Raw genomic sequence first — 15,510 nt, 5'->3', positions numbered from 1 at the left:
AGAGTGGAGACTTCATCAAGAAGTCTTCACGCAGATTGCAAATCGATGGGAACTGCCACAGGTGGAGATGATGGCGTCCCGCCTCAACAAAAAGCTAAAAAGGTATTGCGCCAGGTCAAGGGACCCTCAGGCGATAGCTGTGGACGCACTAGTAACACCGTGGGTGTTCCTGTCGGTCTATGTGTTTCCTCCTCTTCCTCTCATACCCAAGGTGCTGAGAATCGTAAGAAAAAGAGGAGTGAGAACAATACTCATTGTTCCGGATTGGCCAAGAAGGACTTGGTACCCGGAACTGCAAGAAATGCTCACAGAGGACCCATGGCCTCTGCCTCTCAGACAGGACCTGTTGCAACAGGGACCCTGTCTGTTCCAAGACTTACCGCGGCTGCGTTTGACGGCATGGCGGTTGAACGCCGGATCCTAGCAGGAAAAGGCATTCCGGATGAAGTTATTCCTACGCTAATAAAGGCTAGGAAGGACGTGACAGCAAAGCACTATCACCGTATATGGCGAAAATATGTTGCTTGGTGTGAGGCCAGGAAGGCCCCTACAGAGGAATTCCAGCTGGGCCGGTTCCTGCACTTCCTACAGTCAGGAGTGACTATGGGCTTAAAATTGGGGTCCATAAAGGTCCAGATTTCAGCCCTATCCATTTTCTTTCAAAAAGAACTGGCTTCTCTTCCTGAGGTTCAGACGTTTGTTAAGGGAGTGCTACATATTCAGCCCCCTTTTGTGCCACCAGTGGCACCTTGGGATCTCAACGTGGTGTTGGGTTTCCTGAAATCCCATTGGTTTGAGCCTCTTAAGACCGTGGAGCTAAAGTATCTCACGTGGAAAGTGGTCATGCTATTGGCCTTAGCTTCGGCTAGGCGTGTGTCAGAATTGGCGGCTTTGTCATGTAAAAGCCCCTATCTGGTTTTCCATATGGACAGGGCAGAATTACGGACTCGTCCGCAGTTTCTGCCGAAGGTGGTGTCAACCTTTCATTTGAACCAACCTATTGTGGTGCCTGCGGCTACTCGTGACTTGGAGGATTCCAAGTTGCTTGATGTAGTCAGGGCTTTGAAGATTTATGTAGCCAGAACGGCTGGAGTCAGAAAAACTGACTCGCTGTTTATCCTGTATGCATCCAACAAGCTGGGTGCTCCTGCTTCAAAGCAGACTATGGCTCGCTGGATTTGTAACACGATCCAGCAGGCTCATTCTGCGGCTGGCTTGCCGCATCCAAAATCAGTAAAAGCCCATTCCACAAGGAAAGAGGGCTCTTCTTGGGCGGCTGCCCGAGGGGTCTCGGCATTACAGCTTTGCCGAGCTGCTACTTGGTCGGGTTCAAACACCTTTGCAAAATTCTACAAGTTTGATACCCTGGCTGAGGAGGACCTTGTGTTTGCCCATTCGGTGCTGCAGAGTCATCCGCACTCTCCCGCCCGTTTGGGAGCTTTGGTATAATCCCCGTGGTCCTTACGGAGTCCCCAGCATCCACTAGGACGTTAGAGAAAATAAGATTTTACTCACCGGTAAATCTATTTCTCGTAGTCCATAGTGGATGTTGGGCGCCCGTCCCAAGTGCGGACTTTTTGCAATACATGTATATAGTTATTGCTTAATAAAGGGTTATGTTATGTGGCATCCGTTGAGTGATGCTCGTTTGTTGTTCATACTGTTAACTGGATGTGTTATCACAAGTTGTATGGTGTGATTGGTGTGGCTGGTATGAGTCTTACCCTGGATTCCAAAATCCTTTCCTTGTAATGTCAGCTCTTCCGGGCACAGTTTCCTTAACTGAGGTCTGAAGGAGTGGCATAGAGGGAGGAGCCAGTGCACACCAGATAGTACTAATTCTTTCTTAGAGTGCCCAGTCTCCTGCGGAGCCCGTCTTTTCCCCCATGGTCCTTACGGAGTCCCCAGCATCCACTACGGACTACGAGAAATAGATTTACCGGTGAGTAAAATCTTATTTTCTCGCCGAAGCTGCTGCTCATCTTCTACAAAGCGTTCATAGAATCGGTCCTATGTTCCTCGATCACAGTCTGGTATGGAGCTGCCAACGAGAGTGACAGACAGATGCTGCAAAGGGTGGTGAGGACAACTGAAAAGATCGTTGGGGCTGACCTCCCTCCCGTCCAGTAATGATACCAGTCAAGGGTTTGGAAGCGAGCTGAGAAAATCGTGGCAAATATGCACCCAGGTCACAAACTGTTTGAACCGCTTCCATCAGGCCGATGCTACAGGTCCATTCCTGCGAAGACTACCAGATCCATTAAAAGCTTCATTCCACTAGCTGTCCACCAGCTGCACAATAATAAGAATTTACTTACCGATAATTCTATTTCTCGTAGTCCGTAGTGGATGCTGGGGACTCCGTCAGGACCATGGGGAATAGCGGCTCCGCAGGAGACAGGGCACAAAATTAAAAGTTTGACCACTAGGTGGTGTGCACTGGCTCCTCCCCCTATGACCCTCCTCCAAGCCTCAGTTAGGATACTGTGCCCGGACGAGCGTACACAATAAGGAAGGATTTTGAATCCCGGGTAAGACTCATACCAGCCACACCAATCACACTGTACAACTTGTGATCTGGACCCAGTTAACAGCATGATAACAGAGGAGCCTCTGAAAAGATGGCTCACAACAATAATAACCCGATTTTTGTAACAATAACTATGTACAAGTATTGCAGACAATCCGCACTTGGGATGGGCGCCCAGCATCCACTACGGACTACGAGAAATAGAATTATCGGTAAGTAAATTCTTATTTTCTCTGACGTCCTAAGTGGATGCTGGGGACTCCGTCAGGACCATGGGGATTATACCAAAGCTCCCAAACGGGCGGGAGAGTGCGGATGACTCTGCAGCACCGAATGAGAGAACTCCAGGTCCTCCTCAGCCAGGGTATCAAATTTGTAGAATTTTGCAAACGTGTTTGCCCCTGACCAAGTAGCAGCTCGGCAAAGTTGTAAAGCCGAGACCCCTCGGGCAGCCGCCCAAGATGAGCCCACCTTCCTTGTGGAATGGGCCTTTACAGATTTTGGCTGTGGCAGGCCTGCCACAGAATGTGCAAGCTGAATTGTACTACAAATCCAACGCGCAATCGTCTGCTTAGAAGCAGGAGCACCCAGCTTGTTGGGTGCATACAGGATAAACAGCGAGTCAGATTTTCTGACTCCAGCCGTCCTGGAAACATATATTTTCAGGGCCCTGACAACGTCTAGCAACTTGGAGTCCTCCAAGTCCCTAGTAGCCGCAGGCACCACAATAGGTTGGTTCAGGTGAAACGCTGACACCGCCTTAGGGAGAAACTGGGGACGCGTCCGCAGTTCTGCCCTGTCCGAATGGAAAATCAGATATGGGCTTTTGTGAGACAAAGCCGCCAATTCTGACACTCGCCTGGCCGAGGCCAGGGCCAACAGCATGGTCACTTTCCATGTGAGATATTTCAAATCCACAGATTTGAGCGGTTCAAACCAATGTGATTTGAGGAATCCCAGAACTACGTTGAGATCCCACGGTGCCACTGGAGGCACAAAAGGGGGTTGTATATGCAGTACTCCCTTGACAAATGTCTGGACTTCAGGAACTGAAGCCAATTCTTTCTGGAAGAAAATCGACAGGGCCGAAATTTGAACCTTAATGGACCCCAATTTGAGGCCCATAGACACTCCTGTTTGCAGGAAATGCAGGAATCGACCCAGTTGAAATTCCTCCGTGGGGGCCTTCCTGGCCTCACACCACGCCACATATTTTCGCCAAATGCGGTGATAATGTTGTGCGGTCACCTCCTTCCTGGCATTGACCAGGGTAGGTATGACCTCTTCCGGAATGCCTTTTTCCCTTAGGATCCGGCGTTCAACCGCCATGCCGTCAAACGCAGCCGCGGTAATTCTTGGAACAGACAGGGTCCTTGCTGAAGCAAGTCCCTTCTTAGCGGCAGAGGCCATGGGTCCTCTGTGAGCATCTCTTGAAGTTCCGGGTACCAAGTCCTTCTTGGCCAATCCGGAGCCACGAGTATAGTTCTTACTCCTCTCCGTCTTATAATTCTCAGTACCTTGGGTATGAGAAGAAGAGGAGGGAACACATACACTGACTGGTACACCCACGGTGTTACCAGAGCATCCACAGCTATTGCCTGAGGGTCCCTTGACCTGGCGCAATACCTGTCCAGTTTTTTGTTGAGGCGGGACGCCATCATGTCCACCTTTGGTCTTTCCCAACGGTTCACAATCATGTGGAAGACTTCTGGGTGAAGTCCCTACTCTCCCGGGTGAAGATCGTGCCTGCTGAAGAAGTCTGCTTCCCAGTTGTCCACTCCCGGAATGAACACTGCTGACAGTGCTATCACATGATTCTCCGCCCAGCGGAGAATCTTTGCAGCTTCTGCCATTGCCCTCCTGCTTCTTGTGCCGCCCTGTCTGTTTACGTGGGCGACTGCCGTGATGTTGTCCGACTGGATCAGCACCGGCTGACCTTGAAGCAGAGGTCTTGCTAGGCATAGAGCATTGTAAATTGCCCTTAGCTCCAGTATATGTATGTGGAGAGAAGTCTCTAGACTTGACCACTTTCCCTGGAATTTTCTTCCCTGTGTGACTGCTCCCCAGCCTCTCAGGCTGGCATCCGTGGTCACCAGGATCCAATCCTGAATGCCGAATCTGCGGCCCTCTAGTAGATGAGCACTCTGCAGCCACCACAGAAGAGACACCCTTGTCCTCGGAGACAGGGTTCTTCTTGCGTGAAATCTGCCGAATGGAATCGCTTCGTATGAAGCCACCATTTTTCCCAGGACCCTTGTGCAATGATGCACTGACACTTTTCCTGGTTTTAGGAGGTTCCTGACTAGCTCGGATAACTCCCTGGCTTTCTCCTCCGGGAGAAACACCTTTTTCTGGACTGTGTCCAGAAACATCCCTAGGAACAGCAGACGTGTCGTTGGGATCAGCTGCGATTTTAGAATATTTAGAATCCAGCCGTGCTGTTGTAGCAGTACCCGAGATAGTGCTACTCCGACCTCCAACTGTTCCCTGGACTTTGCCCTTATCAGGAGATCGTCCAAGTAAGGGATAATTAAGACGCCTTTTCTTTGAAGAAGAATCATCATTTCGGCCATTACCTTGGTAAAGACCCGGGGTGCCGTGGACAATCCAAACGGCAGCGTCTGAAACTGATAATGACAGTCCTGTACTACGAACCTGAGGTACCCTTGGTGACAAGGGCAAATTGGGACATGAAGGGAAGCATCCTTGATGTCCAGGAACACCATATAGTCCCCTTCTTCCAGGTTCGCTATCACTGCTCTGAGTGACTCCATCTTGAATTTGAACCTTTGTATGTAAGTGTTCAAAGATTTCAGATTTAGAATAGGTCTCACCGAGCCGTCTGGCTTCGGTACCACAAATAGTGTGGAATAATACCCCTTTCCCTGTTGTAGGAGGGGTACTTTGATTATCACCTGCTGGGAATACAGCTTGTGAATTTCTTCCAATACGCCTCCCTGTCGGAGGGAGACGTTGGTAAAGCAGACTTCAGGAACCTGCGAGTGGGAGACGTCTCGAATTCCAATCTGTACCCCTGGGATACCACCTGTAGGATCCAGGGGTCTACTTGCGAGTGAGCCCTGGGAAGAGGCTGTCTGCTGCAGTCTTTTTCCCTTTCCTCTACCCCGGGGCAGATATGACTGGCCTTTTGCCCGCTTGCCCTTATGGGGACGAAAGGACTGAGGCTGAAAAGACAGTGTCTTTTTCTGCTGAGAGGTGAGTTGGGGTAAAAAAGGTGGATTTTCCAGCTGTTGCTGTGGCCACCAGGTCCGAAAGACCGACCCCAAATAACTCCTCCCCTTTATACGGCAATACTTCCATGTGCCGTTTGGAATCCGCATCACCTGACCACTGTCGTGTCCATAAACATCTTCTGGCAGAAATGGACATCGCACTTACTCTTGATGCCAGGGTGCAAATATCCCTCTGTGCATCACGCATATATAGAAACGCATCTTTTAAACGCTCTATAGTCAATAAAATACTGTCCCTGTCAAGGGTATCAATATTTTCAGTCAGGGAATCCGACCAAGCCACCCCAGCACTGCACATCCAGGCTGAGGCAATCGCTGGTCGCAGTATAACACCAGTATGAGTGTATATACTTTTTAGGACATTTTCCAGCTTCCTATCAGCTGGTTCCTTGAGGGCGGCCGTATCAGGAGACGGTAACGCCACTTGTTTTGATAAGCGTGTGAGTGCCTTATCCACCCTAGGGGGTGTTTCCCAACGCGCCCTAACTTCTGGCGGGACAGGGTATAATGCCAATAATTTCTTAGATATTAGCAGTTTTTTATCGGGGGAAACCCACGCTTCATCACACACTTCAATCAATTTATCTGATTCAGGAAAAACTACGGGTAGTTTTTTCACACCCCACATAATACCCTTTTTTTTTATTTTTGTGGTACTTGTAGTATCAGAAATATGTAACGCCTCCTTCATTGCCGTGATTATGTAACGTGTGGCCCTACTGGAAAATACGTTTGTTTCTTCACCGTCGACACTGGAGTCAGTGTCTGTGTCTATGTCGACCGACTGAGGTAATGGGCGTTTTAAAGCCCCTGACAGTGTTTGAGACGCCTGGACAGGTACTAATTGGTTTGCCGGCCGTCTCATATCGTCAACCGACCTTGTAGCGTGTTGACATTGACACTATCACGTAATTCCATAAATAAAGCCATCCATTCCGGTGTCGACTCCCTAGGGGGTGACATCCCATTACAGGCAATTGCTCCGCCTCCACTAACATCGTCCTCATACCTGTCGACACACACGTACCGACACACAGCACACACACAGGGAATGCTCTGATAGAGGACAGGACCCCACTAGCCCTTTGGGGAGACAGAGGGAGAGTTTGCCAGCACACACCAAGGCGCTATAATTATACAGGGACAACCTTATAGTAAGTGTTTTCCCTTATAGCAGCTTAATATATATTAATATCGCCAAAATATGCCCCCCCTCTCTGTTTTAACCCTGTTTCTGTAGTGCAGTGCAGGGGAGAGCCTGGGAGCCTTCCCACCAGCGGATCTGTGTGGGAAAAATGGCGCTGTGTGCTGAGGAGATAGGCCCCGCCCCCTTCACGGCGGGCTCTTCTCCCGGTTTTTTCTGTAATCCTGGCAGGGGTTAAATACATCCATATAGCCCAGGGGCTATATGTGATGTATTTTTAGCCAGTAAAGGTAATTACATTGCTGCCCAGGGCGCCCCCCCCCCAGCGCCCTGCACCCTCAGTGACCGCGGTGTGAAGTGTGCTGAGAGCAATGGCGCACAGCTGCAGTGCTGTGCGCTACCTTAAGAAGACTGGGAAGTCTTCAGCCGCCGATTTCTGGACCTCTTCTCTCTTCAGCATCTGTAAGGGGGCCGGCGGCGCGGCTCCGGTGACCCATCCAGGCTGTACCTGTGATCGTCCCTCTGGAGCTAGTGTCCAGTAGCCTAAGAAGCCCAATCCATCCTGCACGCAGGTGAGTTCGCTTCTTCTCCCCTTAGTCCCGCGTTGCAGTGAGCCTGTTGCCAGCAGGACTCACTGAAAATAAAAAACCTAACAAACTTTTATTCTAAGCAGCTCTTTAGGAGAGCCACCTAGATTGCACCCTTCTCGGCCGGGCACAAAAATCTAACTGAGGCTTGGAGGAGGGTCATAGGGGGAGGAGCCAGTGCACACCACCTAGTGGTCAAACTTTTAATTTTGTGCCCTGTCTCCTGCGGAGCCGCTATTCCCCATGGTCCTGACGGAGTCCCCAGCATCCACTTAGGACGTCAGAGAAAATATTAAAAGTCTAACATGTATAATATGCTAAGTCTATCATACAGTTGCAATGTGCAGTATGAACGCATACGTGTAATGTTTGTAATGTATGCTACGTTTTTCCCCCTTATGCTATGTATTCCCCCTTAATGTTGCTGCTTGGCGATGCACTGTACTGCAAAATATTCCTAGTGTACTTGAATACACCTGGCCAATATAGCAGATTCTGATATGCTTTGTGACAGAGGGGTACATTTACTAAGCAGTGATAAGAGCGGAGAAGTGAGCCAGTGGAGAAGTTGCCCCATCAACCAATCAGCAGCTCTGTATTATTTTATAGTATGCAAATTATAGATGTTACTTCTGTGCTGATTGGTTGCCATGGGCACTTCTCCACTGGCTCACTTCTCCACTCTTATCACTGCTTAGTAAATGTCCCCCATAGTGCATTATCCGTCTGGATGTGGCCTTGAGAAGATGGGTAGACTGTGGCCATAAAGAGATTCACATAGTCAGAAACAATACTGAGGAAGTCTGTGGCATTTAAATGATGGTCACTCTATCACATCACCACAACCAACCTGAACTATTAACATTAGCCTGGATAGATGCATGATGGTTGCACCAAATTCTGACCCTGCCATCTGCATGTTGTGATTTGCCCGAACAGGTGACGTTTCTCCTATATTCCATTATCCAGTGTTGGTGAGCCTGTTCTTAATGACAGTCCTTTTCTCTGATATTCTTTGTCCTGCCTGCTTTCCCTCTGTGTGGCATTGGCCTTATAAAACCAATATATTAATCTGTGGTAAGGACCTTATTTGCTCTGGTACTGTCTTAGGCATTGTGAGTTAATTTGCCATAAATGAGTGACTATACAGCCATGATAGTCTGTCTGAAGGTACGTGCTCCTGTGACACTGCATCCATGCATGACCTAGGCTTAGTATAGTAGCAGTGTAGGTATGTATGCTACATTTTTGCCAACATATTTTAAAATGATTTCCAGGTCATTCTTGCCACAAAGTCAGTGCATCTGATTACATCATATGTAAGTCTCGTCAGACCTTGGAGTACTACAGGTACATTTCCAATCGTGTTTACAGAACTTAGGGATGTACTAAGCAGTGAAAAGAGTGGAGAAGTTGCCCATGGCAACCAATCAGCATTGACGTAACATTTATAATTTGCATACTATAAAATTATACAGAGCAGCTGATCAGTTGTCATGGGCAACTTCTCCACTTGCTCACTTCTCCACTCTTCGCTGCTTAGTACATCTTAACCTATATTACAATCTAAATTTGAGTTGTAATTATTCCAGTACAATAAGTGATACATTGTATGGAATAGTGAATAGGAGATGGCAAAAACTTCATGTTCCTACGGTCCAGGGACCAGGAAAATGATTGTCTACTGCCACCTCTGAAGTGGCTTAATGTTCTGTCCACTTTAGGAAATGCATGTCTGCGTATTGTCCTATGCAAAATTTCCCTCATTATGTATATTTCCATATGTATGCCAGTTACTTAGAAATAATCAGCCCAAAGGCTCTTGATGGATCCTTATGTTGTTCCTCTGCCCCTTAAATTACCATTTGTGTCTCTATAGGAGGCTGGAAGAGAAACTGTTACTTGCCTCAAGCTACTTATTCTATAGACAGCACTATCTGAAAGTCTGTGACCATGCACAATATTGTTTTACACCACAAAGAAAAATTAGAGGGAAAACATCTACAGAGATAATGTATCCACATTACAAAATACAGAATCATTTATGATGACATAAATATTACAAACTTATATTAGTCCTTAAAAAGGTTTAACAACTTTACTCCTCTACATTTTTAAGTATACATGATTATTGTGGTTTTTCCAGCACGTTTCATGTCTCAGAAATTGGTTTCATCTGGGAAGATTCTATTAGAACCTCCCAAAGGTTTCAATTTTTATATTTGGAACAGAATACTGCAAATGAAAGTTTTTCAGTGATTTATGTATAATAAGAGTAAAGCAAATAGTGTATACCTGTGAACCACAACAGAAGGGCCAATTTAATAGTTTATTAGATTATTCATTGCATACACTTTATTTTTTTTGTATCTACTAATAATACAGATCAGATCAGGCAACCATTTTGATAGATTGCGGACTTGTGTGTATTTGTGGGGTGGTTTATTTGGGAACATTAAGTGATGTCAGTGTTAATACCCCACTATGCACAGCTAATCTGTTTTTGTAACAAATTAATTGAAACTTCATTTCCGTTTTTTGTTACCTTCTTTATTCAATATATATTGTGATACTGATTTCATGTGCTTCAATGTAACATATTTTTAATAACCAGACGTGGAACATGGTGTCCTGGACCCTGTAACAAAATGTGGAAGTGGGCCTGATGATACCGGTCGCTCAGCTGAGCATGTGCAGGGCCTGACGCATTCAGAGTGAGACCCACCATTTAGGCTTCACAGAGTTGCTGGTCCACTCTCACCGCAGGGCTCTTCAATGGCCACCCTCCATGCAGTGTCAGTAATTTGCTACTTATGTTCTCAGTAGTACAGACCTCTGCCATTGACAAGTAGCCTAAACAAACTGCTTTATACTAGCCAAGTGGATTTCCTGCTTTCTAACAAATAAACTTTCTGGTGCGAGTCCATCTTTCCCCATTTGTATTTGGCAAACTGTTACCTCTCATTGTACTGATGTGTACTGTTCTATTTTTCTTAAATAATGATGTATAGTGTTTTGTCACAAATGAAATCTAAAACTTATTGTTACTGAAAGGTGATAAGGACCACTATATTTACAATAAATACATTCCGTGAAACTTGAAGTTATACGTGTTTATATTTGTACATGTCTTCTATTCATTTTTAAGATTTTATTTTAGTTCTCTTGTATTTCTAATGTGCACAAAACTTAAATATTTAGAATTTACACATCTATGTAAATGTATATCTCCTCTTTGTCTGATATCTTGCATATGTATTAAGGGCAAGTCATTTTCATTTCTTCTTCCTTTCCAATGTTGTTTTTGTCTGTTTCTAATGCTAGAAAAATACTCCTATTATTGTGGTAATGTTCATCAAAACAAAGATTAATATTATGCTGTCGCACTCGGCGACAAACGAAATGTCCGTTTTTAGAAGTCTAGTGCAGTTAGAGTAATGGAAGATAATCTGTAATTGGTTGCGTCATTGGCATAGGAGCAGTGTGTATGCTGTTGCTGTGGGGCTCAGAGGCCTAAGGGCCCCCAGACCTAGATCATATAGTTGTCTACCAAGTTCCTAAAATTGTTCACCTAGCCGTTGCCAGGCCTGAAAAGGGGGACTCATCAGCGGTCATGTAGATGGTCGTCTCTTCCTCTCAGTAAGGATTCACACTGAGATGATCCATATCCCATGCTCCTGTTTCATCTACACAGGCAGAGCTGAGCTTATCAGCGAGGCTAGCATTGTTGGAGAGTAGCCTTCTACATGATTACAGCCTTTGTGAATTGAGTTGGCGGTGAGAATTGAACTTGGACAGACCCCGAAAGATAGTGTGCTGTAATTAAGATCTTCACTCAAAGTGTAATTTCACGCATTTGGAAATACACAGCTGATCAGGAACAGTCTCCTCCTATCTATAAACTCCCTGGAATCTGCAATATTCTCAGACCAAAAGGCACTGCAGACATGGGTCTGTGTGAATAGTAAGTTTCACAAGCTGCCAATAGAGATTGAGCACTTGAGTATTGCTGTCGCCAAGTAAGGTGATATAAAGATAAGAGGACAATGGGATATAATATCTAAAGCTGGGTACACACGGTAAGATTTTGGCTATGTTAAGATATCCTACACTTTCCCTTGAAATTCCCTGAGCTCCTGAACAAATGAAATAGTGCATACACACGGTAAGATATAGGGGTCTATTCAATTATTGTCAGAATTTCAGACAAGTCGGAAAAACTGCAGTTTCTGACTTGGTAGGTCGAATCTGGATTCGACCTACTCAAGTACAGTGCCATTTTTCCAACTTTTCGTAAAACACGTGGATCGGTGGATTAGCCACGGATCCACATATTTTGTCGAATTTGCGGGCGTTTCATACAGGTTTTTGGCCTGTTTTTGACAATGCCGATTCAACTTTAAAAAAAGTCGGATCGGCATTGTCGAAAATGGCCAAAAACCTGTTGTAAATGCCTGCAACTTGACTAGTGAAGTGTTGAATCCTCTTCTTTGGAGAGGATCCGACACTAATTGAATATAACCCATAGCATACGATTCAGCATAAGATATTGCTTCTCATTTTATTGTGATGACGCAAATCGGATACAATATCGTAAGTTACATATACACGGTCCAATATGCACTAGATAGTGTACTATCTAGCTAAAATTGAGCTACAAGTACATCGGACATTGAACATCAGATACGACCTGTGGGGGTCATTCCGAGTTGTTCGCTCGCTGGCAGTTTTTAGCAACCGTGCAAACGCATTGTCGCCGCCCACTGGGGAGTGTGTTTTCGCTTTGCAGAAGTGCGAACGCCTGTGCAGCAGGGCGCCTGCAAAATCTTTTTGTGCAAAACAAGACCAGCCTTGTAGTTACTTATCCTGTGCGTTGATTCTAACGACGGAGTGACGGCTTTTGACGTCACACACCCGCCCAGCTACGCCTGCGTTTTCCCCCGATATGCCTGCATTTTTCTAAGCACTCCCTGAAAACGGTCAGTTCACACCCAGAAATGCCCTCTTTCTGTCAATCACCTTGCGGCCGTCTGTGTGATTGGAATAGTCGCTAGAACCAGTGCAAAACCACAATGGACTTTGTACCCGTACGACGCGCGTGCGCATTGCGGTGCCTACGCATGCGCAGATTAGCCATTTTTTACACTGATCGCTGCGAAGCGAACAACTCAGAATGACCCCCTATGGCCCTCATTCCGAGTTGATCGCACGAAGCAACTTTTTGCTGCTGGTGCGATCAACTAATCTCCGCCTATGGGGGAGTGTGTTTTAGCATAGCAGGGCTGTGATCGCTTGTGCAGCTCTGCTATGCTAAAAAAGTTTCACTCAAAACCAGAGTAGCCCTAGACCTACTGTGCGATGGATCCAGCGATGATGGTCCCGGCTTTGACGTCACTCCTCCACCCTCCGTTTGCCTGGACATACCTGAGTTTTGCTTACCACTCCCCGAGAACGGCAGCAAACGGTAGGTTGACGCCCCGGAATGCCCTCTTGTTGTCCATCTTCTGCTACCGCTTTTTTCTCTGTAAGCGTCGTTGCCTGCACACGTCGTGCGTGCGGAATGTGCCCGCCAGACCCGTTCGCACCGCAGCGAAGAACCGCTGTGTGCGAACGGGTTGGGATGACCCCCTATATTGCATACAATACAATGCGTACACATGGTGCGATATAGGGGTTCATTCCGAGTTGATCGCTCGCTAGCTAGTTTTAGCAGCCGTACAAACGCTATGCCGCCGCCCACTGGGAGTGTATTTTAGCTTAGCAGAAGTGCGAACGCATGTGCAGCCGAGCTCTTCAAAAACAGTTTGTGCAGTTTCTGAGTAGCTCTGAACCTACTCAGCGCCTGCGATCACTTCAGCCTATTCGTGTCCGGATTTGACGTCATACACACGCCCAGCCACGCCTGTGTTTTTTCAGACACGCCTGCGTTTTTGCAAACACTCCCTGAAAACGGTCAGTTGACACCCAGAAAAGCCCACTTCCTGTCAATCTTCTTGCGGCCATCAGTGTGACTGAAAACTTCGCTAGAACCTGTGCACAACCACAAAGGGATTTGTACCCGTACGTCGCGCGTGCGCATTGCGGAGCATACACATGCGCTGAAATGCCGATTTTTAGCCTGATCGCTGCGCTGTGAACAACGGCAGCTAGCGATCAACTCTGAATGACCCCCATAGTGCACTATTTCGCACTCTAGCCAGGTAGTGTGTGGTATAGTGCAAAAAATCGCACCATGGGGGTCATTCCGAGGTGATCGTAGCTGTGCTAAATTTAGGGCTATCCCACCCCACATGTCAGTGCCACCCCCCCCCCCCCCCCCCTGCAGAAGTGCAAAGGCATCACACAGCGGCGATGCCTTTGCACTTCAAGAGTAGCTCCCGACCAGCGCAGCTTTAGCGTGCTGGCCGGGAGCTACTCATCACTCCCCGGCCTGCAGCGGCTGCGTGTGATGTCATGCAGTTGCTGCGGGCAGTCCCCCGTTTAGTCCGGCCACGCCTGCGTTGGCCGAACCGCCCCCACGAAACGGCGGCCAAACGCCGCCGTTCCGCCACCTGCCGCCCAGTGACCGCCTCTGCCTGTCAATCAGGCAGAGGCGATCGCAGCCCTGCTACGGCATTCGGCGGACTGGCATGCGCCGGCGCACTACGTCACATGCGCAATAGGGACCCGTTCGCTCAGCTGCGATAAAAAGCAGCGAGCGAACGGCTCAGAATTACCCCCCATGTGCACTGCAGGGGGGAGATATAACATGTGCAGAGAGTTAGATTTGGGTGGGTTATTTTGTTTCTGTGCAGGGTAAATACTGGCTGCTTTATTTTTACACTGCAATTTAGATTTCAGTTTGAACACACCCCACCCAAATCTAACTCTCTCTGCACATGTTATATCTGCTCCCCTGCAGTGCACATGGTTTTGCCCAACTGCTAACTAATTTGCTGCTACAATCAGGTCTGAATTAGGCCCAGTGGCAAAGATTTGATAACACAACTCACTTCATCTGTGTATACTGAGAAAGGTGACGCTTGATAACACAATTCCTATCATGTTCCTGACCAACTTGTGGCAGGTTAGTGCTCTCCAGGAGAATTGCCTACTCTCTTAGAATTTCTCCAGGATAGAGATGTTTGGCCAATGATGAATTATAATCAATTTGGCAAACTTGCCTTGAAAGAGCTGCTGTTATACCAAGGTCACTTAGACAGACACGCCTTCTTGTGGAATTATTTTAAAATCGTTTTCTCATGGAAATTAACTAATTTTTAGTGTACAATTTTGTTATGAAGAATAAGTAAGCTAAGACATAATTATATTGTGGTAGATGATTAACTATACTGTTTCATTATATACCAAAAACTTTTCTTCCATGTCAAATGAATGAACAGATGTGTCCCAATTGATCTTGCCTCAGTACATCAGGGGATGCTTGGTGTGAGTGAGCTGACAGGTCCTGTGCACCTCCGTTAGTGTCGGGCATTTTTTCTTGCCTAATATGCATCTTATTTGCATTGCATTGTGACTAAGATGCATTTTCTGCAAAAAAAAGACACCCATCGCTAGAAGAGTCTCACTTAACCTAGCATACCAAGAGGGGCTGTTTGGCATACCCCAGCACGTATGCAGTAATCACCCCCCTCTGCCCTTATACCCTCGCAGACAAACCGTAATCATCCCCTCGCCTTAAACCCCAGCACATATGCAGTAAACAGGAGCACTGGTACAGGGGCCTCTCTCGGGGTGGAGGGTGGGCTAGACTCCAGGGAGAGCTGTGATTCTGGTGCCCAATCATATATGCATCAGTGACAGGGGCGTGCTTTCATATGGGCTGAAAGCACGCCCCTGTCACTGAGGCACATATACTAGTGCTGCTTACCCCGCTTTTTTAAATGGGCTTTTCTCTGACGTCCTAGTGGATGCTGGGTACTCCGTAAGGACCATGGGGAATAGACGGGCTCCGCAGGAGACTGGGCACTCTTTAAAGAAAGATTAGGTACTACA

The sequence above is a fragment of the Pseudophryne corroboree genome, chromosome 4, assembly GCF_028390025.1.
Source record: "Pseudophryne corroboree isolate aPseCor3 chromosome 4, aPseCor3.hap2, whole genome shotgun sequence".
Classification (NCBI taxonomy): Eukaryota; Metazoa; Chordata; class Amphibia; order Anura; family Myobatrachidae; genus Pseudophryne; species Pseudophryne corroboree.
This window is presented reverse-complemented; position numbering follows the sequence as displayed.